The sequence below is a fragment of the Agelaius tricolor genome, unplaced genomic scaffold (assembly GCF_023055355.1).
Source record: "Agelaius tricolor isolate 1412-34295 unplaced genomic scaffold, bAgeTri1.0.p SCAF_43, whole genome shotgun sequence".
Taxonomy (NCBI): domain Eukaryota; kingdom Metazoa; phylum Chordata; class Aves; order Passeriformes; family Icteridae; genus Agelaius; species Agelaius tricolor.
The window spans coordinates 3,228,608-3,252,276 of record NW_027269303.1 but is presented as its reverse complement, the minus strand read 5'-3'; the positions used below and the strand labels follow the sequence as shown (position 1 = coordinate 3,252,276).

Sequence of the window (23,669 nt, the reverse complement as noted above, 5' to 3'; positions counted from 1 at the left end):
AGGCAGCCCTTGACATCCCCACATCAGCCAGACCTGTCAGGTGGCCCTGGGAGGCCAAACTAGCCAGGCCTGTTCCATGTTCCCTAAGTTCCATGGGGCCCCACAGTGTCCCAATGGTCCCTTCCTTCCCTGAGCCCCTGAGGTGCCATAATGCCCCCTTGGTGACACCCAGCCCTGAAGGGTCCCAATGGTCTCCATGGTTCCATCAGGCCCCACAGAGCCAGAATGGTCTCTGGGTTCCATGAAGCCCCACTGTGTCACCATGGCCCCTTGGTTCCATGGGCTCCAGTGGTGCCACAAGGATCCCCTTGGTTCCATGAGGTTCCCACAGTGTCCCAGTGATCTCCATGGGAAGGGAAGGACCCAGCCCCAGTGTTGCAGGGGCAGCCACCAGAGGCCAAGGCCAGCCAGGCTTGATGTACTGGCAGATTGTGCCTGGGAGTAACCTTTGGATATCCAGAAATTTGGAGGTGGAATCCCAATTTCAGACATGGACACCTGGAGGATAAGGATGCTTGTTTTCCATTGGAAAGAAACCATGGAACACTGATTCAACAGTGACATTTGGGGACCTATGGGGAGCATTGGGGATCGTTTCTGGACCTTGTGACCCAACAGGAGCTCCTCTAATAAATGTTGCCTGAAGCTCCCACTGTGCCCATGCCAGGAACCCATGTGAGTGTCTGGGACATCCCAGCTCTCTGGAAGCCTGGGGACTCCTGGGATGTCACCATGGAATGGCTGTGACTGCCTCTGACCCCAGGGCTCTTTACCATCCTAGAAACCCCTCGGAGGTCTCCATGGAGCCCCTGTCTCTGCGTGTGACATTCCAGCTCTGGAACAGCCTGGAGATTCTTGGAAAGTCCCCATGGAACCCTTCTGAGGGCCTGTGACAAATCTGATCCTTAGTAGGCAACCATCACCAGTCCACTGTTGCTATGGGCAGTTTCCATAGCAACCATCACCAGCCCCCTGTTGCTATGCTCAGTCCCTTGGCAGCTCCATGGAGACCCCATGCCAGGGGTGGTTGCCATGGCCACCAGGGCTGGCACCAGCTGGGATGCTCGGTTTCCACGGGCTGGGCTTCAGCAATGGGATTCCCCAATTTCCTGCTTCCGCTAAAACTGCGCTGCCCTCGCTGCCCTCCCGCCCCCCTGTGGAAAGCACAAAAGGCAAAGATCCCGGGCTGGGATAAGAACAATTTATTGGGAACTGCAATGAGATAAAGAACAAACAGGAACAAAAACAATATTGATAACAGAAGGGATAAGTAAAACTATTTACAGAGAAAACTACAACATCAACAACTAGTTCTTCCTGGCAATGTATTTCCTCCTGTCTGGAAAGGACACCCTTCTCCTCAGGGAGAGAGAGAGTCCCTTTCCTGCCCCTGGCAATGACCTGAGGTGGGAGTGAATGTAATGACAGGGCCATGGCCAGACCCTCATGTTCTCCAATCCCACATCATGTCATTGGCAGGGGCAGGAAAAGGGACAGGTGTCTTCCCAGCATGGATCACAGGGAAGATGGATCACCAGGGCTCTTCCCAACGTGGGGTCTCCAATGGGGGATAAAGCTGGAGCAGTGCATTAAACTCTTCCTGCAGTTGGGGCATGTGCAGGGCTTCTTTTACTGGTGCCTCCGTTGGTGTTTTGTCAAGTGAGAGCTGCTGGTGAAGCTCTTCCCACACTGGGGACACTCGTAGGGCCTCTCCCCAGTGTGGATGCGCTGGTGGGTGACGAGGGTGGAGTTGTGCTTGAAGCCCTTCCCGCAGTCAGGGCAGAGGAAGGGCCTCTCATCCGTGTGAATGCGCTGGTGCTGGAGGAGCTGAGAGCTGGTGTGAAACCGCTTCCCACACTGGGGGAACTGGTAGGGCCTCTCCCCTGTGTGGATCATTTGGTGGATGATCATTTGGGTCTTCCTACTAAAGGTCATCCCACATTCCCCGCAGTTGTATGGCCTTTCCCCAGTGTGGATCCTCTGGTGGCAGATCAAGAGAGACTTCTGCCTAAAGCTCTTCCCACATTCCCCACACTCATAGGGCAATTCCCTGGTGTGGGTCTTCTGGTGGGAGATCAGGTTAGAGTTCTGGCTGAAGCTCATCCCACATTCCCCACACTCGTAGGGCTTCTCCCCGGTGTGGATCCGCTGGTGCCTGATGAGGTGGGAGTTGCGCTTGAAGCCCATCCCACAGTCAGGGCAGCGGAAGGGCCTCTCATCCGTGTGAATCTGCTCATGCAGGAGGAGATCAGAGCTGGTGTAAAACCTCTTCTGACACTGGGGACACTCATAGGGCCTCTCCCTCTCCCCAGCGTGGATGCGCTGGTGTGTGATGAGGGTGGAGTTGCGCTTGAAGCCCTTCCCACAGTCAGGGCAGCGGAAGGGCCTCTCCTCAGTGTGAATCTGCTGGTGCTGGAGGAGACTGAAGCTGGTGTGAAACCTCTTCTGACACTGGGACACTCATAGGGCCTCTCCCCAGTGTGGATGCGTTGGTGGATGATGAGGGCAGAGCTGCAGCTGAAGCCCTTCCCACACTCCCCACACTCGTAGGGCCATTCCCCAGTGTGGATCATCTGGTGGCTGATCAGGGTGCTGCTCTGCCTGAAGCTCTTCCCACACTCCAAGCACTTGTGGGCCTTCTCCCCATCATGAAGTTGCCCATGGACCACCAGCTCTGAGCTCTGGCTGAAGCTCTGTCCACCTTCCTGGCTCAGGGTGGGTCTTTCCTCCTCAGAGCACCCTGGGCTGGGTTTGGAGCCCCTCCTCCTGTGGGATCTCTGGGGATTTTCCTCCCCATTGGATTCCTGTGCCCTGGAGTCACTCAAAATGGCCTCATCCATGAGTTTCTGCTGTGGGGATTTCTCCTCTCTGGTCTCCATGCTCAGATCCTTCCCGGGGGGAGGAAGGACAAGGGGAGGATGGGATTTGCCTCCGTGCCAGAGGGAAGGGGAAGGAGATCCCCCCAGTGCATCCCCAGCAGGACGGGGTTGGCAGCAGGGTTGTCCTGCAGCCGGGGGGTGTGCTGGGCTGGGAGATGGAGCAGGAGAGAGGGAGAAAGGGGCATTGACTTCCTCCTCACCTTCCTGCATGTCCCGGGGCTCCTTCCTCTTCCTTGCAGCCTCTTCCTCCATCTGGCAAAGGTTTGGGGATGTGAAATCCTGTTCTGGGAGGAAAGCAAGGGATGAGCGCATTGAATTTTTTACTGGTTTCAAGGCAAACCTGGGGGAGAGTCTAAACCAGAATTACAATTTCATAAGAAAAGAAGATCAAGGCAATGCTACAGAAACACTGCCTTAAACTGACAGAGTCAGGATATAACCTGACACCCTGTTGCTGGTCAGGGTGGTGGCAGCAGTCCCATTAAATGGTGGCTGCAGTCCTGTTGCAGTGATGAATGTGATTCTGTCCAAGCAGTGATCCTGTAGAAGGGTCTGGTCTTCCTCTGAAGGTCCAGTGGTGGTTCTGGAGCTCTTGTTCTCTGGGAATCCAGTAGGCAAGCTGCTCCTGGTGTTGCAAGGCTCAGCTTACATCCAGGTAGGAATGCTTGGATCCTCCCCCTGGGCGGAGCATCCCACAATGGGATGATGGAATTTTATCAGTCCTGCAGTGACACTCAATGGCCCATTCACAGAAGATATCTCCCCTGGAGGGCGTTATCAGGGCTGAGTCATGGAAGAGATCAAGAACACTGCCCCACCTGTTGATAGCAGTTGATGAAGATGGGGATTGAAAACATGCATTTGGTTCCATCTTACACTGCAGCCTGAAACAGTGGGGGAATCCCTGCTCAGGGGGTGAACACCACCCCCCTTACCCAAACTGGCTCAGGTGTAAAACCCCCACCCTGGGAAGGCCACACACACAGGGGACAATGTCACACTTGCCCTGCTCCAAGGCAAATGGCATCTCTCTAATATTTTCTTAACCAGATTGCAAAATTATTTTGGCACAGTGAGTTCAGGGCACTGTTCTTTGACCCCAGTTGCCTTTGACTACAGCATGGTTCCTTCCTCTGAGGAGGTTGTGGTTCTGTCTGGAGGAACTCTTGGAAACCCTGATGCAGCTTCGTCTGAGCGACCTATGGGAGAACTGATGAGGAAAATGGCTGTTGTGGGACTGGAGTGTAAAGAAAATATTTTGTTGTCCCTCCTTGAAAAGTTTGTTAAAATCGCTGGAGGAAATGGAGCAAATGATACCAGCAAGACTGACAAGGTTCATTCACCACATGGTGAGGAACATAAGGCTGCTAAAAGTCCCACAAGAAGCCCAGCTCAAGTAGCTAAATTCCCAAATAACTACTGGATTCCCAGGCTTGGGTTTTTTCCAAATGTGAGAATCATTATTCTCTTCATCCCTGTCACCTTTGTGACAGCTACACAGAGCTTTCCCTTCCTTTTAATAATATCTGTATTGGGCCAAATTTGCACTTTTCTTTAATTGTAACCTGCCAGCAGCTGAGCTGGAGCTGTGCAGGAACCAAGGAAACTTGGAATTGCCACAGAATTGCTTCTATTGTCAGCTGGTGCTGCGGCGGCCGTGGGGCAGAGGGGTGGGAAAGGGGGCTCCGGGGTGGCAGTGGAGGAAATGCCGGGCCCGGGGGCTGAGCACAGGGCTGAGCACGCAGAGATGGTTTTGTTCTTGCTGAGCTCGCACTGAACCAAGGCCTGTCCTGCCCCTCATTCGGCCACGCTGGGGAGGGGCTGAGGGTGTGGGGGAGCTTGGGAGGGGACACAGCCAGGACAGGAGATCCCAGCTGACACCAGGGATAGCCCAGACCATAGGACATCATGATCAGTGCATGAAGTGTGGGGAACAAGGAGGAAGGGGGCACATTTGCAGTGAGGGTTTTGTCTCCCCAGGTAACACTTAGGCAGGATTGGGCCCTGTTTCACCAGTGGGCAGAGCCCGCACCAAAGACACAGACACCAACTTAACTTAAGGAACAGTGTAATTTAGATAATGCAAATTTGCAAAAAATTACAAAAATATTAGGTAGGCAAAGCAAATAATCATTAGTAAATAATTCCAAAAGAGAAGATGTTGAAATGAGTATCACACAACTGTCCATTTCTGGCTGCAGGCTCTGGAGATTCTATCTCTGCCTTCAATCAGGGTTGCATTCCCTAAAGAATCCTGGTACCAAATCCTGCTTTCCAAGGCTGGAACAGTGTCTCAGGTTTAGCTGGGTGTGTATTCAATTACCCTCTGTCAAAGTTGGGGCAATTATCATCTGTTAATTGAGCAGTTTACTTTATCTCTTCCACATGAATCCTCCCTCCAGGGAGATATCTTCTGTTAATGGGCCATTGAGTGTCACTGATAAAAATTCCATCATCCCATTGTGAGAAGATCTGCCCAGAGGGAGGAGCCAAGCATTCCTACCTGGATATAATCTGAGAATGTGAACAACAGAGTCAGCCTTCTCCCACAAGATTCCCAGAAGAGCAGCTTTCAGCTCCACTGGATCCCAGAGGAAGACCAGGCCAATCAACACCACAACTGGACCTTCAGAGGAAAACTCCACCCTTCTACAGGATCACTGCTCCAACAGAACCACACCTGTCCCTGCAGGAGCACTGCAGCCACCATTTAACAGGAGTGCTACCAACACTCTGACCCACAGGGTGTCAGGTCATATTCTTACTCTGTAAGTGGTTTTTAGTACTACTGCATGTGTATTTTTAATTTTCCTTCTGAAGAATTGTTATTCCTATTCCCATAGACTTTGCTTGACAGCCTCTTGTTTTGAAAATTATAATTCCAAGTGAAGGGATTAACATTTTCCATTTCAAGGGAGTCTTCTGCCTTCCTTAGCAGACACCTATCTTTTCAAACTGACACAATGCCCTGGGACATGCAGGCAGTTGAGGAGGAAGTCAGTGCCCCTTTCCCCCTCTCTCCTGCTCCATCTCCCAGCCCAGCACAGCCCCCGGCTCCAGGACAACCCTGCTGCCAACCCCATCCTGCTGGGGATGCACTGGGGGGATCTCCTTCCCCTTCCCTCTGGCATGGAGGCAAATCCCATCCTCTCCTTGGCCTTCCTCCCCCAGGGAAGAAGCTGAGGATGGAGATCAGGGAGGACAAATCCCCACAGCAGAACCTCATGGAGGAGGCCATTTTGAATGGCTCCACGGTGCAGAATTCCAATGTAGAGGAAAATCCCCAGAGATCTCACAGGAGGAGCGGCTGCAAACCCAGCCCAGGGTGCTCTGAGGAGGAAAGACCCACCCTGAGCCAGGAAGGTGGACAGAGCTCAGAGCTGGTGGCCCTTGAGCAGCTTCACAATGGGGAGAAGGCCCACAAGTGCTTGGAGTGTGGGAAGAGCTTCAGGCAGAGCAGCACCCTGATCAGCCACCAGATGATCCACACTGGGGAATGGCCCTACGAGTGTGGGGAGTGTGGGAAGGGCTTCAGCTGCAGCTCCGCCCTTATCATCCACCAACGCATCCACACTGGGGAGAGGCCCTACGAGTGTCCCAGTGTCAGAAGAGGTTTCGGAGAAGCTCCCATCTCCTCAAGCCCATTCAGCAAATTCACTCAGAGGAGAGGCCCTTCTGCTGTCCTGACTGTGGGAAGGGCTTCAAGTGGAAATCCCACCTCATCAGGCACCAGCGGCGCATCCACACTGGGGAGAGGCCCTACGAGTGTCCCCAGTGTGGGAAGAGCTTCACCAGCAGCTCTCACTTGACCAGACACAAACAGAGTCATGGGTAAGAGAAGCCCTGCAAATGCCCCAGTTTAACGAGGAGCTTCGTTCACTGCTCCAAATTCATCCTCCATTGGAGGTCCCACATTGGGAAGAGCCCTGGTGATCCATCTTCCCTGTGATCCATGCTGGGAAGACACCTGTCCCTTTTCCTGCCCCTCCCAGTGACATGATGTGGCATTGAAACACATGAGGGTCTGGCCATGGTCCTGTCATTACATTCACTCCCACCTCAGGTCATTGCCAGGAGTAGGAAAGGAACTCTCTCTCTCTCTCACCCCTGAGGAGAAGGGTGTCCTTTCCAGGAGGGGGAAATTGTGGCCAGGCAGACCCAGTGAGTTGTGTTTTAATTTTCCCTGTAAACAGTTATATTTATCTCTTCTGTTATCAGTATTGTTTCTCTTCCATTTGTTCCTTATCTTGTTGCTGTTCCCAATAAATTGTTCTTATCCCAGCCTGGGATCTTTGCCTTTTGTGCCTTCCATGGGAGGCGAGAGGGCAGCGAGGGCAGCGCGGTTTTAGCGGGAGCAGGAAATTGGGGAATCCCATTCCTGAAGCCCGGCCCATGGAAACCAAGCATCCCAGCTGGTGCCAGCCCTGGTGGCCATGGCAGCAGCCTTGGGAGCGGGTCCCTGGCTGGGGCTGTGGGAACCTCTTCCCTCTGGTGCCCAGGGACAGGAGAGGAGGGAGCGGCTGCAGCTGAGTCGGGGCAGGCTCAGGTTGGATGTCAGGAAAAGGTTTTTGGCCAGAGGCTGCTGGGGCCCTGGCCAGGCTCCCCAGGGAAGGGTCCCAGCTCCAGGGCTCTCTGAGCTGCAGCAGCGTTTGGCCAGCGCTGCCAGGCCCAGGCTGGCATTGTTGGGGTGTCCTGTGCAGGGCCAGCAGTTGGACTGGAGGATCCTGATGGGTCCCTCCCAGCTCAGCCAATTCTGTGCTTCTGGGATCCCATCAGCCTGGGGATGGGGCTGTCAATGGTTGCCATGGCAACGGGCTCTGGCTGCAGGCCTGAGCTGGTGTCCATGGCAACCACCCCTGGCATGGGGTCTCCATGGAGCTGCCGAGGGACTGAGCATAGCAACAGGGGGCTGGTGATGGTTGCCATGGAAACTGACCATAGCAACAGGGGGCTGGTGATGGTTGCCATGGAAACTGACCATAGCAACAGGGGGCTGGTGATGGTTGCCTGCTAAGGATCAGATCTGTCACAGGCCCTCAGAGGGGCTCGATGGAGATTTCCAAGAGTCTCCAGGCTGTTCCAGAGCTGGAAAGTCACAGGCACAGACAGGGGCTCCATGGAGACCTCCCAGGGGTTTCTGGGATGGTAAAGAGCCCTGTGGTCAGAGGCAGTCACAGCCATTCCATGGTGACATCCCAGGGCACCTTGGGCTGCAAAGGCACCGATCTGTCACAGGCACTCACGGGGGCTCCACGGTGACATCCCAGGAGTGCCCAGGCTGCCAAAGAACCGGGATGTCCCAGACACTCACAGGGGTTCCTGTGATGGGCACAGTGGGAGCTTCAGGCAAAGTTTATTAGAGAAGCTCCTGTTGGGTCACAAGGTGCAGAAAGGATTCCCAATAGCACCCACTGATCCCCAAATGTCCCCGTTGAATCAGAGATGACACAGACCCAGATCAGAAGGCTAAGGGCTAAAAGTCACCCATTTTTTTCAATCCTCTTCTTTTATGTCTTGGTTTTCTACAGGTGGACCTCATTGGTCATTTAATCAACACATTTCACATGATTGGCCAAGTAAGACAACACCCTTCTGTAAACAACTTAATGGAAAAAAGCCAACCTATTACAAACATTGTTGGGGCACCAGTCGTTGAGGTTTGTTTTATGTTGGGCCTTTCTGGGGGCTCCATGGATGAGGGAAACCCTCCAGTAGCAGTTCTGTGCCAGATATAAGGACACGCACGGGACTTTTTCAGACTTCAGCTTCTTGTTTATGGTTATCTTATCAAAAGTTCCTCATTGCTGTCCACACCAGGCTCAGCACGCTGGGGAAACACCTCAAAATGGCCCTAAAATGTACAGTTTCAAGATCTTTTAAAGTTTTCTCATCCAATTAATTCTTAAAACCTACATTATTTCTACTTATCGACCAATAACTCATCCCTTGACTGTCCACATAACCTCTGCACTGTGCTTTCCTTGACCAATGACCCTGTCCCACCAACACTGCAAAAAATGGAGTAGGTCAAGAAGACAGGGACTACACCCCAATTCCTGCATCTTGCTTCCTATCTAGACCATACTAAAATATCGAAAACCTAAATTTCTCACCCAAGGGACATAGTATAGTACTCTGTATTACCTATTTTACACTTTGGTAAATTCTAATCTGTCTCAAAGTCCAGGAAGTCCTCTCCATGGGTGAAGGTTAAAGGCATTGTTTCTCTGGGGGTCAAGATGCCTGAGAGCAGACAGAGAAATATTCCTGTGCCCTGGATTCCCACACATTTAACCTAAAATCCTTTAACCCTTAACATGTCAAGTTACCCAAAAATGTTCCAGGTAATTAGGATTAGAAGGAGAAGAAATAGGGAACAAGAGAAAGACAGAAGATCCATAGAAAGACACACACAGGGGTACCAACTGCTGGGGCTCCAGCATCACCAACAGAGGAACCCCAGCAGAAGGCAGGATCCAGACCCTGGGCTGGCCTCGTGCTCCGGCTTTTAACCCCCTGGGCCTTCATGGCCCCGCCCCTGGGGTGGGACTGCCAGTTGCCTGTCCAATCAGAGACAGGGTTAGCACCAGCTGCTGGTGTGTGATTGATTGATTGACAGCTGGGCCAATCAGAGCTGGGTCAGCACCGCCCCTGCTGTGTGATTGGCAGCTCTTCTGGGCCAGGGCTGGGGACGGGGCTCTGTCCCACCACAAACCAAGGCCTGACCCGGCCCTGGCCCCACACGGGCATTCCGAGCATCCCAAGGTGTCTCGGGACATGGATCTCATCCAGCCTCTGACGGTGACCACGGTGACACTGCGGAACCTCATGGAGCCATGGCTCAGTTGTGACAATGGAGGTCCAAGGAAATGATGGTGAGACTGTGGAATCCAGGAATCATGGAATCAAGGAGACCATTGTGCAAATCATGGGCCCTATGGAAGCAAGGATCAATGATCAAACTGTGGTTTGATTGTGATTGATTTAAAATAGAAACAAGGAGCCATTGTTTCACAGCGGGGCTGCGTGGGGCCAATGGACCCTTGTGACTCTGTTGGGGCTCATGAAACCAAGAAGCCATTGTGACATTGCCAGACCTCATGGAATCAAGGAGACCATTGTGACAGTGTGGGCACCCATGAAGTGAATGAAACATGGAACAGGTGTGCATGTTTTGGCCTCCTGGGGGCTGTCTGACAGGTCCCACTGAATTTGACATGTCAAGGGCCACTTCCCATCTGGCCGTGAAGCACTGGGGCTCTGTGCTTTTATTCCTATGGGAAAGAACTGTCTTTCTTGTCTCGGCTCACGTGGCCAAAATTGGGATTCTGTGTCTAAAATTCCCTATATCCAAGGGTTATTCCCAGAAAGAATCTGCCAATACAGTCAAGTCTGGCCAGGCTTGGCCTCTGGTGACTGCCTCTCATCTGCCCCTGCACCACTGGGGCTCACTTGTTTCCTTCCTATGGAGACCATTGTGACACTGCGGAGCATTGTGGAACCAAAGGGCCATGGTGACACTGCAGGCCCTTGTGGAACCAAGGGGAACATTGTGACCCTGCAGGGTACCATGGATCCAAGGGACCACTGTGACACTTTGGGGCCTCGTGGAACCAAGGACATCACTGTGGCTCTGTTGGGCCGCATGGTCCCAAGGGGCCAGTGTGAAGCAGCAGGGCTTTGTGGAACCAAGAGGCCATTGCTGCATTTCAGGGCCTCGTGGAGCCAAAGGGCCGCTGTGATCCTGAAGGGCACCGTGGATCCATGGAGAGCATTGTGACACTGTGGGGCCTCCTGGAAGGAAGGGGCCATTGTGACACTATGGGAACTTGTGGAACCAAGGGAATCATTGTTCCACTACTGGGCCCCAATCGAATCAAGGGGCCATTGGACACAGCGAGGCTTCATGGAACCAATAGACCATCATGACACTGTGGGGCCTTGTGGAACCATGGAGACCATTAAGATCCTTAAGGACTTGTGTAACCAAGGGGCCATTATGACCCCTGAGGGCATCATGGAAGAAAGGAGCCATTGTGACACTGCAGGGCCCTGTGGAACCAAGGGACCATTGTGACACTGTGGAGCCTCATGGAACCAAGGACAACATTGTGGCTCTGCTGGGCCACATGGTCCCAAGGGGCCAGAGCAAAGCAGTGTGGGAGTTAGCCCAGCTGTAACTCAGAGTCAGACAGATTTTACCCCAGAAGTACTGGGCATGAGTTTCAAGCCCTGGGAATCATTTGTTTAACTTAGGGTGAGCTTGAGAGTTCCCCCATAAGCCTTTAGTGTTGCTATGCTAACTTGTCCAAGTTCTACTCCCCTATTGGTTACTTGTTTCCCCTCTATGGCTATTGTTCTAGAGTGTTCTACCCCCAAGTGTACATATTGTTGCTTCCCCTTTGTCTCGGTTCTTTGGATCCTGTCCCTCATACTGTTCTCGACTTCTCCATGTTTATTGCTTTTCACCCTGTTTTTAAAGTTCCTTTTAAACAACTCCCTTGATCCTGCTCCTTTTCATTTTTGCCACTCTTGCCCTGAAGTCAGGGAACCAGAGAGGTTTGTCACAGCCACCCTCATTGTGACATTTGGCACCCAAAAAGGGACCATGTCACTCAGGGCTCCCTGTGTCAGTCACGTCAGCTGGGGTTAGCTGATGGATAGGCCAGGGCTCCCCGGGATTTTGGATTGTGCCGGGCCCAGTGGATTCATCGTTGCTTTGAGGGACCTTGCCCAGGATCAGCAGGGACAACGAAGGTTTCACCTGCATAGGATTGCAGGTGGGTTTGGGGAAATGCAAGACATTTATTGCCCATTTTGCCACTGTGTTTGTACAATAAGCACCCATGTCCCATAATTGATTTGGGGTGTTCCGTAGGATCTTCCCCATAAGGCAGAGAAAGAGAAAAATGGGCAGCCAGATGTCCAAAGTAGAAAGAAGTGTATATGGATGCTTTAAGTAATTCTCACTGATCATGACAAAATATTTTCAAAGAAGAAATTAAAATCAATCATGAGGTGGATCATTAAAAATTTTCCAGAGGCCTTTCCTGATGAAATCCATACCACTGAATTTTGGGACTCATGAGAGTTAAACTGTGCAACTTTCAATCAAAAGGGACCCCATTGCACCCTGCATGCTCCTCATCTTCCACACCATCCTCGACCAGCAAGCAGTGTCTCAAAAACTCAGTCCATTGGTCACTCCCAACCTGGGACCACCCCTCAAACCTGCCTTTCTCAGACCTTCCACGATGGTCCAAGATGGCAATGGCCACGCAGTCTTGGAGCATCATGCCCTGGAGACTCAAGACGGAAGGAGCCCGAATGTGGCTCGGGAGCCTGACCATCCTCCCTCCATCTTGGCTCCTCCACTTCCTGCTACCACAGCCTTCTCTTCTGCCCTGAACGAACCTCCAGACTCCACCACAACAACTGCAGGTGACGCCCCCACTGTCAATCATTCCACCTCCACCCTGGGCCATGCCTCCAGTTAAGGAAGGAGACTGGCAAATAGCCTCGAAACTCCTCATTGCCCCGGTATGTTATGAAAGAAGGGGGCAGAATCCCAGGTATCAGCCATTGGTTTATGGGGAAATCAAGGATCTGTGTAGGGCAGCTAAAGACCATTGGAAGGACTTAGCTTGTTTTAATGGCCTAATGAGAGCCATGTTTACAGCACATGTCTTAAAACCCTATGATTTAAAATATATTATGACCATGTTGTTGTCACCTACAGAATACACCCTGTGGGAAGGAGAATGGAAGTGTTTATTAAATCAATCAATAGCAGACTATGCTAATAATGAGGCAAGGGTGGAATTGACAATCAACCATCTAGCTGAAGAAGGACAACACAGCCTGCCAGATGATCAAGCAGCAGGTACCCCCAGAGAAGTATTGGATGATATCAAAGAGATGGCTTTGCAAGCTTTAATCCAGGTATTGGATGGTAGCACCCCCAATTTGGACTACCTTGGGTGGCTGCAGCTAAAGCTTTAGGACAATCAGACCATCCTGGGTTCCTGTTAAGTAAGCAAACCAATGCTGCCTCCCTCACATTGAGTGGCTGCTCTCAGAAACAGAGACCATCAGACACGCCACCTTGCAGAACAGCGATAGAGTTTTGACTCTGGGCACATGGGCATGGCTGTGTAGACTCTGAGGGCATGTGCTGCATGAACCTCTCCAGCCACAGCGAGTCAATCCACAAGAGCATTCAGGTACTGAAGGAAGGGTTCAAGAAGCTTCAAGTGGAAAACAAAGACTGGGTCAATAAACTCTTCCAATCCAATGCGACTAAAGGGTTGGATGATGTCGAGCTGAAACAGAACTTATAATTCTCTTATTGGTTGTTGTTGTATTGTTAATTGTATCATGTTTGTTTGCATGCTTTTAGAAAGTCTTAAAAAATTCTTTCAGTTCCATCTTTGTTGTAAAACAGAAAGGGGGAAGATACCCAACACAGGATCCTCATGGACTCCTTGGAGGAGAGAATTGGAGGCCAGGATGGCCCAAAAACCTCCCAGAGACTCAGGGTGGGAAGGAAAATCCTTAAAAGTACCTAAAAGTATTCTTAAATCCATAAAGTACCTTAAAAACCTTGAGTATCTCAAGGCATTAATGAGCCCCACTGAGTGTCAGTACAAAGCTCTCCAGGGACTCGTTAAAGCAGATAATTGGGGCCATGATTGCACAAACCTCTCACAGAGTCTGGATCAAAAGGGAAACACCAAGTACCTTCAAATAACTGAAGGACCCTGAAGTATTAATGAGCCCCACTGAGTGTTGTTCCTGACAAAGCCTCTCCAGGGACTAATTACAGCAGATAATTGGAGGCCATGATTGCACAAACCACTCAGAGACTCCAAGGCAAAAGCCAAAGCCAAAGTCCTTTGAAAAACCTGCAGTCCCTGCAGGGAGCATTCAGGAGCCCCCAGGGCCATTGCTGAGCAAGGCTCCCCAGGGACTCCTTGCAGCAGATCCTTGAGGCCACTGGGATGTGGGCTAGGGGGGGATGCTGAGGGCAGCACAAGGGGCTGACAGTGCCCAGCCTGGCTGGGGCTGTGCCAGGAGGCCCCAGGGCCTCAGGACAAGGTGTCTCCTCCCAGCCCTTGCTGGCACAGACCCTGCTGAGCCCCAGGGCACCAAGACTTGGCTTCTCTTTGTCCCCACCTGTCATCACTGCCTGCAGTTCTCTGCTCTGCCTGGGGCCTGGGGACACTTGCACAGTCGTGTCCCTCTCTGGGACCCATTAGAAGTCCAAGAAACTTTGGAGTTGGATTCTGACGTGGAGTTCTGGAGAGGTTTCTTCAGCTCCCTCTCAGGGCCTGATGTTCAGGGCCTGAGCACAAAGGCCCAGAGGCTGATTAAAGTCCTTGTGCTGTGTCTGTGCTGCTGAGCTGGGCTGGGCTCCTGGCACAGAGGCAGCTCCTGGTCACCAAGAAGAGCTTCAAAAGCACATTTCTCTTGATGAGCAGCTCTTCTGCCAGCCCAGCAGGGCTGGGGCACTGCCTGCAGCCAGCGCGGGCACAGCCCAGAGGCACAGAGAGTTTCAATCAGTCAGGGCTGGGAAGGGGCTGAGAAGTGCCTGGGGCACAATCACTGCCAGCCCTTGGCACAGGAATCTCTGGCTGCAGGACAATGCAGCTGCAGCTCCTGGAGCCATCTCCTGCAGCTGGAACATGCCAATGCCTGCAGAGCCTGTGAGTAGATTCTCTGCTTGTCTCTTGTGCAGAGCAGCCAGGGGTGCCCAGGGCTGTCCTGCAGAGCAGGGTCCTGCAGCCCAGGGCGCTGTGCTGGGGCAGGGACTCTGCTGCCTGCCAGGGACAGCTCTCAGCCAGCCCTGGCAGCTGCTCCCAGCGCTGGGGGACAAGATCTGGCTGGGAGGAGACAGCTGGTGAGGCTTGGGAGTGTTCTCCTTGTGTGGGGAGGATGCTGCATTGTTCAGGACTGCTCCCAGCATGGCATTTCACTGCAGAACATTTCCAAATAGATTATACAGTGAGCACAGCAAAGCAGAGGCTGTATAAAAGGGAAAATCCTGCTTTATTTATCTACTGCTCCGGGTTGCCTGGATGGGAAATTGCACACAGATATTCATTCCTCACTTCAGGTGGAAAAAAAAAAAATTCTCTCAGATGTGAATAAACCAGGCAGTGACAGAAATCAGCAGAGGGCCCCTTTAGAGGCTGCATCAGTGTCGCTTTTCCAGCCTCCTCAGGGTTGCTCTGACGTTGCCATCAGAGCCTGCAGAGGCAGAGCTGCCCCTGGGCAGTGCCTGAGCTGGGAGGGCTCTGCAGGGCAGAGCTGAGCCCCCAGGGCTGGGCTGGGCTCTGGCAGCACTGGCAGGGCCCAGCCCTGGGCACAGGGAAGCAGCTGCTGGCAGGGACAGCTCCAGGCAGCAGAGCCCTGGGCAGGCAGTGGGGGGAAAGCGCCCCCAGGCTGTGCTGGGATATTTCAAGTCCTCTCCAAACCCAACTATTCCATGATTACTTTTCTTACAGATCCCCATGTGCAGCCCCAGCAAATGTCCAACAGCAGCTCCATCAGGCACTTGCTGCTGCTGGCTTTGGCAGACACGCGGCAGCTGCAGCTCCTGCACTTCTGCCTCTTGCTGGGCATCTCCCTGGCTGCCCTCCTGGGCAACGGCCTCATCATCAGCGCCGTAGCCTGCGGCCACCACCTGCACACGCCCATGTTCTTCTTCCTGCTCAACCTGGCCCTCGCTGACCTGGGCTCCATCTGCACCACTGTCCCCAAAGCCATGCACAATTCCCTCTGGGACACCAGCAACATCTCCTACACTGGATGTGCTGCACAGCTCTTTGGTTTTGTGCTGCAACAGAGTTTTCCCTCCTGACCATCATGTGCTACGACTGCTACGTGTCCATCTGCAAACCCCTGCACTACGGGACCCTCCTGGGCAGCAGAGCTTGTGCCCACATGGCAGCAGCTGCCTGGGCCAGTGCCTTTCTCACTGCTCTCATGCACATGGCCAATACATTTTCCCTGCCCCTGTGCCACGGCAATGCCCTGGGCCAGTTCTTCTGTGAAATCCCACAGATCCTCAAGCTCTCATGCTCCAAATCCTATCTCAGGGAACTGGGGCTCATTGCTGTTACTATCTGTTTAGCACTTGGCTGTTTTGTGTTCATTGTTTTCTCCTATGTGCAGATCTTCAGGGTTGTGCTGAGGATCCCCTCTGAGCAGGGACGGCACAAAGCCTTTTCCACCTGTCTCCCTCACCTGGCCGTGCTCTCTCTGTTCCTCAGCACTGGTATATTTTCCGACTTTAAACCCCTCTCCATGTTCTCCCCATCCCTGGATCTGGCCCTGTCAGTTCTGTACTCGGTGGTGCCTCCAGCCCTGAACCCCCTCATCTACAGCCTGAGGAACCAGGAGCTCAAGGCTGCAGTGTGGAGACTGATGACCAGATGCTTTCAGAAACATTAATCTGCTGGCCAATTTCTGCAAATTACTTTTAATAAAATACATCTTTGATACTTCTTGTTGATTTCATTTTGCAGGCTCTTTTTCTTTGTTTTACTTTTTTCATATTGTCCAAAAATAAATGTCATTGTTTGTGCCATTTCTCATTTTGTTTCCCTCCACTTACCCTGTGGCCACAGACTGTGTCAATGAGGGGCTGTGCTCTCAGTGGCTTTAAGTGAACTAAAGGAGCTCCCAGAAAAGTTTACCCTTTCCTCTCTGGCCCCACTCCCCATTGCAGTTCCTGACTTGGCCCCAAGGGAACGTCCCTTGGGCAGCAGGATCATCCTACAAGTGCTGCAGGAATTGTCTGCAGGCTCCTGCAGTGCCTGCTGCTGCTCCCTTGCCAGAGGCACCCCAGGCCAGGGGGGCACATCTGGGCTGCTGTGTCTGCCTCTGGGGCTCCCTGTTCTGGGCAATGAGGAGGAGCTGCAGAGGCTCTGCAGGACTGACAGGATGGGCTTTGGTGCTGCCAGGAGAAGCTGAGGGACCTGGGCTGCTGGAGCTGCTGAAGAGGAGGCCCAGGGCTCATCCTGCAACTGCTCCAAGGGTGGTTCCAGAGAATCCCAGAATCAGCAAGGTTGGAAAAGGCCTTGGAGATCATCAAGTCCAACCTGTGCCCTGACACTGCCTTGTCTCCCCTGAGCCTCCTCTTCTCCAGGATAAACAACCCCAGCAGCTCCCTCAGCCGCTCTTCACAGGACTTGTGCTCCAGACGCCTCCCCAGCCTTGTTGCCCTTCTCTGGACACGCTCCAGCCCCTCTATGTCCTTCCTGAATTGGAGGGCCCAGAACTGGACACAGCACTCGAGGTGCTGCCCAAGTGCTGAGCACAGGGGAAGAATCCCTGCCCTGCTCCTGCTGGCCACACCATTCCTGATCCAGGCCAGGAGCCATTGGCCTTCTTGGCCACCTGGGCACACTGCTGCCTCGTGTCCAGCCTGCTGTCCATCAGTCCCTGCAGGTCCCTTTCTGCCTGGCTGCTCTCCAGCCACTCTGTCCCCAGCCTGTAGAGCTGCAGGGGTTGTTGTGGCCAAAGTGCAGGACCCGGCACTGGGACTTGTTAAACCTCACCTTGTTGGATTTGGGCCCTGGATCCAGCCTGTCCAGGTTCCTCTGCAGAGCCCTCCTACCCTCCAGGAGATCCACTCTCACACCCAGCTTGGTGTCATCTGCAAATTTGCTGATGATGGACTCAATCCCCTCACCCAGACCATCAATGCAGATATTGAAATCCACGCAGGCTGGCTCTGATCCCTGGGCCATCCTGTGGGTCCCCTGTGATGGCACTCAAGGTGATCTGTTCCATAACCTTGCCAGGCACCCAGGTCAGGCTGACAGGCCTGGAGTTCCCCAGCTCCTCCTTCCAGCCCTTCCTGGGGATGGGCTCACACTGGCACCTCCAGTGCTCTGGGACCTCCCTGCTTAGCCAGGACTGATGGTAAATGATGGAGAGCAGCTTGGGGAGCTCATCCCCCTGGGATGGATCCCATCTGATCCCACACACCTGTGAGCATCTGAGTGGCTCAGCAGGTCCCCAGCTGCTTCCTCCTGGATTCCAGGGGGCTGTTCTGCTCCCTGTGCCCATCCAGCAGCTCAGGAGAACACTTGTCCTGAGGACAGCCTGTCCTAATATTGACAATTGAGAAAAACAAGGTCTTAAGTAGCTCAGCCTTTTCCTTTTCTTAAGTTACAGTTTTCCCCACTTTATCCAATAAAGAGTAGAGGTTCTCCTTCTCCCTACTTTTTGCTATTAAATTTTATATAAAAACTACTTAACATTTTTTTTACAGACGCTGCCAGGTTAATTTCTAACTCAGCTTTCACCTCTCAACTTTTTTTTCTTTATAACCTAACAACATCCTTAAACACTTGCTGAGTTGCTGGCCCTTTTTCCCTGAGTTCCCACAAAAGCTCCATGGGCAGCCAGGCCAGTCATTTTCCTCACCAGCTCATCTTTTGCCACACTGGGACAGGCTGCTCCTTCCCCCTTAAGATTACTTTCTTGAAATGTGTCCATCCTTCCTGGACTCCATTTGTTTTTAAGGGCTGTTTCCCTTAAAAAAATCAGTACCTGATTTGGTACTCCCCAAATCTGCATCCTGAACAGGCCAAAGTCTGCCCTTCCTAATTCCAGTAGAAGTTTTGTTACTGCCACACTTTCTTACCCAGAATATTGAAAACTTGAAAACCCCAATGTTCCAGTGGGCCTGGCTGAGCTGGCAGGACACTAAGGCTGCTGAACCTCCAGTTCCCCCTTCTCACACAATGGGCCTTATGTGGTTTCCATAGGCCTGGGGTTGTGGAGAACAAGCTCCAGGTGTGAGCTCACCTGGTAGAGACAATTGATCATCTGGTAACATGAGGTCACAGAGTGGGCTATGACATCGCAGAATGGGTAATGTGAGGGCATAGAGAAGCTATGACATCACAGACTGCCTCTGTGACATCACAGAGCCAGCTGTGACACCACAGGGCAGAGGTCTGACATCACAGAGCAGACTATGACATCACAGAGTTGGCTGTGACATCAGAGACCAGCTGTGTGACATTAGAGAAGGGGCTGTGAGCTCACAGAGCAGGCTGTGACATCCCAGAGGGGCTGTGTGACATCCCAGCAGGGCTGTGTCAGGTCACTGGGTTGGTCACTCGGCCCCAGCTCCCCCTCACAGTTTCTCCCAACAAGTCCAATGCTGTCCATGCCCAGCGGGGTCCCTGTCCCCCGGGATCCCCCCGGCCCACCTGGAGCCACAGCCTCCACCAAAGGATGTTCCACAGGATCCACCCCAGAGCCTGACATGGGGACAAGGGGCCAGGCCTGTGTGACCAGGACATCAAGGACGGGGATTATCCAGGTCACTGTGGCCTGGGTTGGGTTGCCCAGGGCAGGAAAGATGTCTGGCAGCTGGATCAGGAACTGGGAAGGGCCTCCAAGGTGGGGCTGGAGCCCCTGGGCTGTGAGCAAAGGCTGAGGGAGCTGGGCTTGTCCAGCCCGGAGCAGGGAAGGCTGAGGGGCTCCTCATCCCAGCCTGGCAGTGCCAGCAAGGAGGGGATGGAGAACACAGAGCCAGGCTCTTCACTGGGGGCCTGGTGGGAGACAAAAGCCAATGGGTGGAAGGGGAAAGAGGGGAGATCAGCCAGGACAGGAGGAGATGAAATGAGTCAGGCTGGTTTCAGCATTTCCTCAACACCAAGAGCAGCCTGACCTCCCTTCTCCATCCACCACTGACAGCTTTGCAAATCAGGAATTGTTGGAGCTGTTTTGTCCCCACTCCAGGATGAGCATCCTGATACAAGAACTTAATTGTGTTTATATCTGTCACAGAACCACATTTGTGTGAAATTAATGTTAGACTGGAAATGTGGATGGTGGACTCATCAGACGCTGCTGGGACTTTGCACATAGCTCAGGGAAGAGTGAGATTGTTATTAAATTGTGTCCTGTTCAACCATGGTCCGTGTGCCATGAGGAGAAACTTTCTGTGCTTCTGAGTCTCACCAGTTCCTGCTCACCAAAGGACACAAACCTGATGAGTTGTGGTTCCCACTCCAGTGGCTGCACTTGCACCTCCCTCAATCTCCAGAGCAGAGCTCCCTTGTCCCAGAGAGTCCCTGGCAATGCAGGGATGAAGGAAATAGGACAGGCTGTGGGGATCAGGGCCAGGGCATGGCCAGGGATTTGGGGTGGTTGTGAGCCCAGGGCAGGACCTGGCCCTTGGCCTTGGTGAATCTCATCCAGTTGTCCAGGGCCCTTGGCTCCAGCCTGTCCAGATCCCTCTGCAGAGCTTCCTGCCCTCCAGCACAGCCACAGTCCCGCCCAGCTTGGGCTCACCTGGGAACTGACTGAGGGTGCCCTTGATGGCCTCGTCCAGATCAGTAATAAAGAGATTGAACTGACCTAGCCCCAATCCTGAGCCCTGAGGACACCCCTGGATGTGATTCCATTCCTCAGCTTCTCTGAGTGCCAGGGGTTGGATGAGGGAAGTGGTGGAGTGTGGGTAGGGACAAAGTGTGATTGTCTGCCATGACGGGTCTTGATTTTCAAATCTGTTGAAACTACATTAGGAGGTGCTGGTGGTCACTATCAAGTGGACATTGCGGATATCTATCTATAAACAGGAAAAGAAAACTTAAACGGGCAAAACAATTCTCCCTGCATTGTTTTCAGTATAGTATATTCACTTTTAATACACTTCCGAAATATGTCTAATTAACCAGAGAAGAATTGAAAACTTAGATTATTCCCATGGGATTTTCTTGTTTGAGGTTTTTGAACAAATGTTTATGAGCTTTCCTCACTGAATTCCTGAATTGAAGAATTCAAGAAAGAGGAGGCCTCTGGAGTAGCAAAATTCATCAGCAGCCTCCAAGTGGCTGAGGATCCATCCCCATCAGAGCAGCAATGAACAGAAATGGGCACAGCTTTGTGGCTGCCCCAGCTTTGGCATGGGCCCTGGGCCTGGAGCAGGAGCAGCTCTTGAGGGCCCCAAGGCTGGGGCTCTTGTGCTGCCCTGGGTAGATGGGATGGCAGCAGGGGCTGCAGAGCTCTATGCACCTCAGCCCGGGGGGAGCAGGGCAGCCAGGGGGCCTCCTTTGGCCTTGGCCAAGCACCTTCCCCCATGGCTGGGGCTGAGTCCTGTGGCAGCTGCAGCTGCTGCTGTGGCCTTGGCAGGGGCTGAGGCCGTGGGCCCAGTGCCCAGAGCAGCCTGGCCTGAGCAGAGCTGTGGGGCCAGAGCCGGCTGGGCTGGGTTGGGCTCAGAGAGGCCCTTGGTGCTGCCCAGAGCTCAGGGCAGCTGGCAGAGCTTGCAGGGAGCTGGGCTGGGCTCAGAGAGCCTGGCCCAGAAACCATCAGTGTCCATCTCAGCCTGGCTGAGCGTGCAGGGACAGGGCTCAGGCCAGGCCTTGTGGGGCAGGGCCAGCGCCTGTGCAAGGCATTGCAAACAGGCAAGTGGCCCAGAGAGGAGGCTGCTCTGTGCCCTTGGTGGCATGGACAGAGCAGGGAGGGGGCCCAGGACATTTGTCAGCGCCAGCCTCTGTGCCCATGTGTTGGCAGCCCTGGCTGCTGAGCCCAGCTTTGGCCTGGGCTGAGTTTGGCTGTGGCCCAGCTCCATCCTCCTGTGGGGCTCAGGGCCTGTTCCCGGCCATGGCCAGCCCTGGCTGCCTCTCTGCTGGCCCAGAGGCCGGCAGAGCCCGGGGCAGGGCTGTCTGTGCAGCCCCACAGGTGCCAGGGGCTCTGCAGGAGCTGGCAGAGGCTGCCCAGCAGGGAGGCCATGGGGCACAGAGCCCCAAGGCTGCTGTGGGCACCACGGCACAGGGGCCGTTCCCAGCCGCAATGCTCCTGGCCTGGGCTGGGCCTGCACAGGGGCTGGGCCACCATGGCTGGGCCAGCACAGGGCCACAAAGGGGCCACGCAGCTGCTGCCGGGACTGACAGGAAGGCCAGGCACACACAAGCAATTGCTGAGCATGGCCTGCGCTGGCCAGGCCTGACTGTGCCAAAGGCAGAGCTCAGCTGCCCTTGGCGGCTTCAGCAACACTCCAGAGCCCAAAGAGCCTCCATGGCTGGGCTGGAGACCAAGGCTGCAGGAGGGAAATGCAGGGCTGCTGCGGGATAGGGAGGCCATTGAATTCCAGCACACACCTCAGCTCTCTGATGATCCCGGCACCATGCTGGGCCCTGCTTCAGACTGGAGCAGAGCAGATGTTGATGAGACAGGAGCCCTGCGGGCCTGGCAGGGCCCTGCAGCTTGCAAGGTGCTCTGCTCTCCCTCAGGTGCTCTGGGAGAGATCCAATCCCAGCTGGGCACCTCAGGGCACAAGTGGCACTGCCTGTTCATGGGCACACAGCTGATGTCTTCCTGGAAAGGGGCACAGGTTTTAATAAGTGTTAATTTCATAATATACAAGCAAATCATTATTATCTGGGTCACTTGAGTACTTTTAAGAAATGACAAACTTTTCCCAGCAGGAACAGGAATTTCCTGGATCTACTGGATTTTTCTACTGATGGCAGGAGAAGAAATACTCATCTTCCCCTCTACCTTTGCCACTGACATTCACTCTAGTATTTAATGACCCCACCTACTTCATGTGTTTCTTTCTCTCCTGTTTAAATGTCCATGTCTAAGAATATCTCTTCATTTAGAGCAACTATGTTCTTTCCATCGCTCCCAGATTTTCTCATCCAGTTGCTCTCTGGTCATTCAAGTGCCTCTCAAATGACTGGTTTCATGCTTTGAGCTTCAGCTAGTTGCCAATCTTTCTGAAGTTCAAATATATACCACTAATGTGGTATATTACATATTACACATATTACACATATTACATATACAACTCCACATTACATATAAACATCCTAATTGTGTTTATATATATCACAGAATTACCTTTGCTTATGTCTCTGTCTAAAACTGTTCCTGGAAGAAATCCCTTGGGGATGGTGGACATGTCAGAAGCTGCTGGGACATCCCAGAGAGCTGAGAGAAGAGCTGTGATGGTTATTAAACTGTTCAAATGTTCAACTTGTGTTTGTTGGCAAGAAACCTTTCTGTGCCTCTGAGTGTCACCAGGCCCTGAGCCCAAAGGACACAAACCTGATGAGTTGTGGCTCCCACTGCAGGGGCCGCACTTGGACCTTGGCTCTGCACAGGAGAGCTCTTCATCCCCTTTCTCTCTTTTCCTCCCTCTGGACATGGAGGGAGCTCCTGACTTCAGCCTGTGACTCGTGTGTGCAAAGAGCAAATCTGGGCAGAATCGCGGCAGGGAGGGTTTGGGGGACCTTGGGATCTGTGCTGGGCACAGAAGGTGTTTTCCATTGCTCTGAGACTGTCTGCTGTGGAAAGTGGATTTAATATCCAGCAGAGGAATGACTTTTGCATTTGATGGAGCTGTGCCCTCCCTTGGCTTTGTTGGCTGACAAGAAATGAACATCCCTCTGTGTCTCGGGCAGCTCCTTCTGCAAGGAAAGCAGGTGGGAGTGGGAGCCAAGGAGCTGAAAGCTGCAGGTGCAGCTTGGGCTGGAGGGAGCTCAGATTTGCACAAGGCTGCTCTGAGTGCCAGGGCTTGGATGGGGGAAATGGTGGGCTGGGGGTAGGGACAGAGTCTGATTGATTGTCAGCCATGAAGGGTCTTGATTTGCATATCCATTCAAACTGCATGAGGAGGTACTTGGATTCAGTATCAATTGGAGATTGCACATATCGATTTATGAATAGGAAATAATCCTTAACAGGACCTAAAAAATGTTTTCTCACTGTCTTTTTAAATATAATGCATTCACTTTGAACACGCAACTGAAGTCT

General features: G+C 53.0%; 1 pseudogene; it reads right to left on the bottom strand.

Moving 5' to 3' along the window:
- Positions 1–1,629: 1,629 nt before the first annotated feature.
- Positions 1,630–23,669, bottom strand: part of LOC139604079 (zinc finger protein 850-like) — a 180,632-nt pseudogene continuing 158,592 nt past the window's right edge.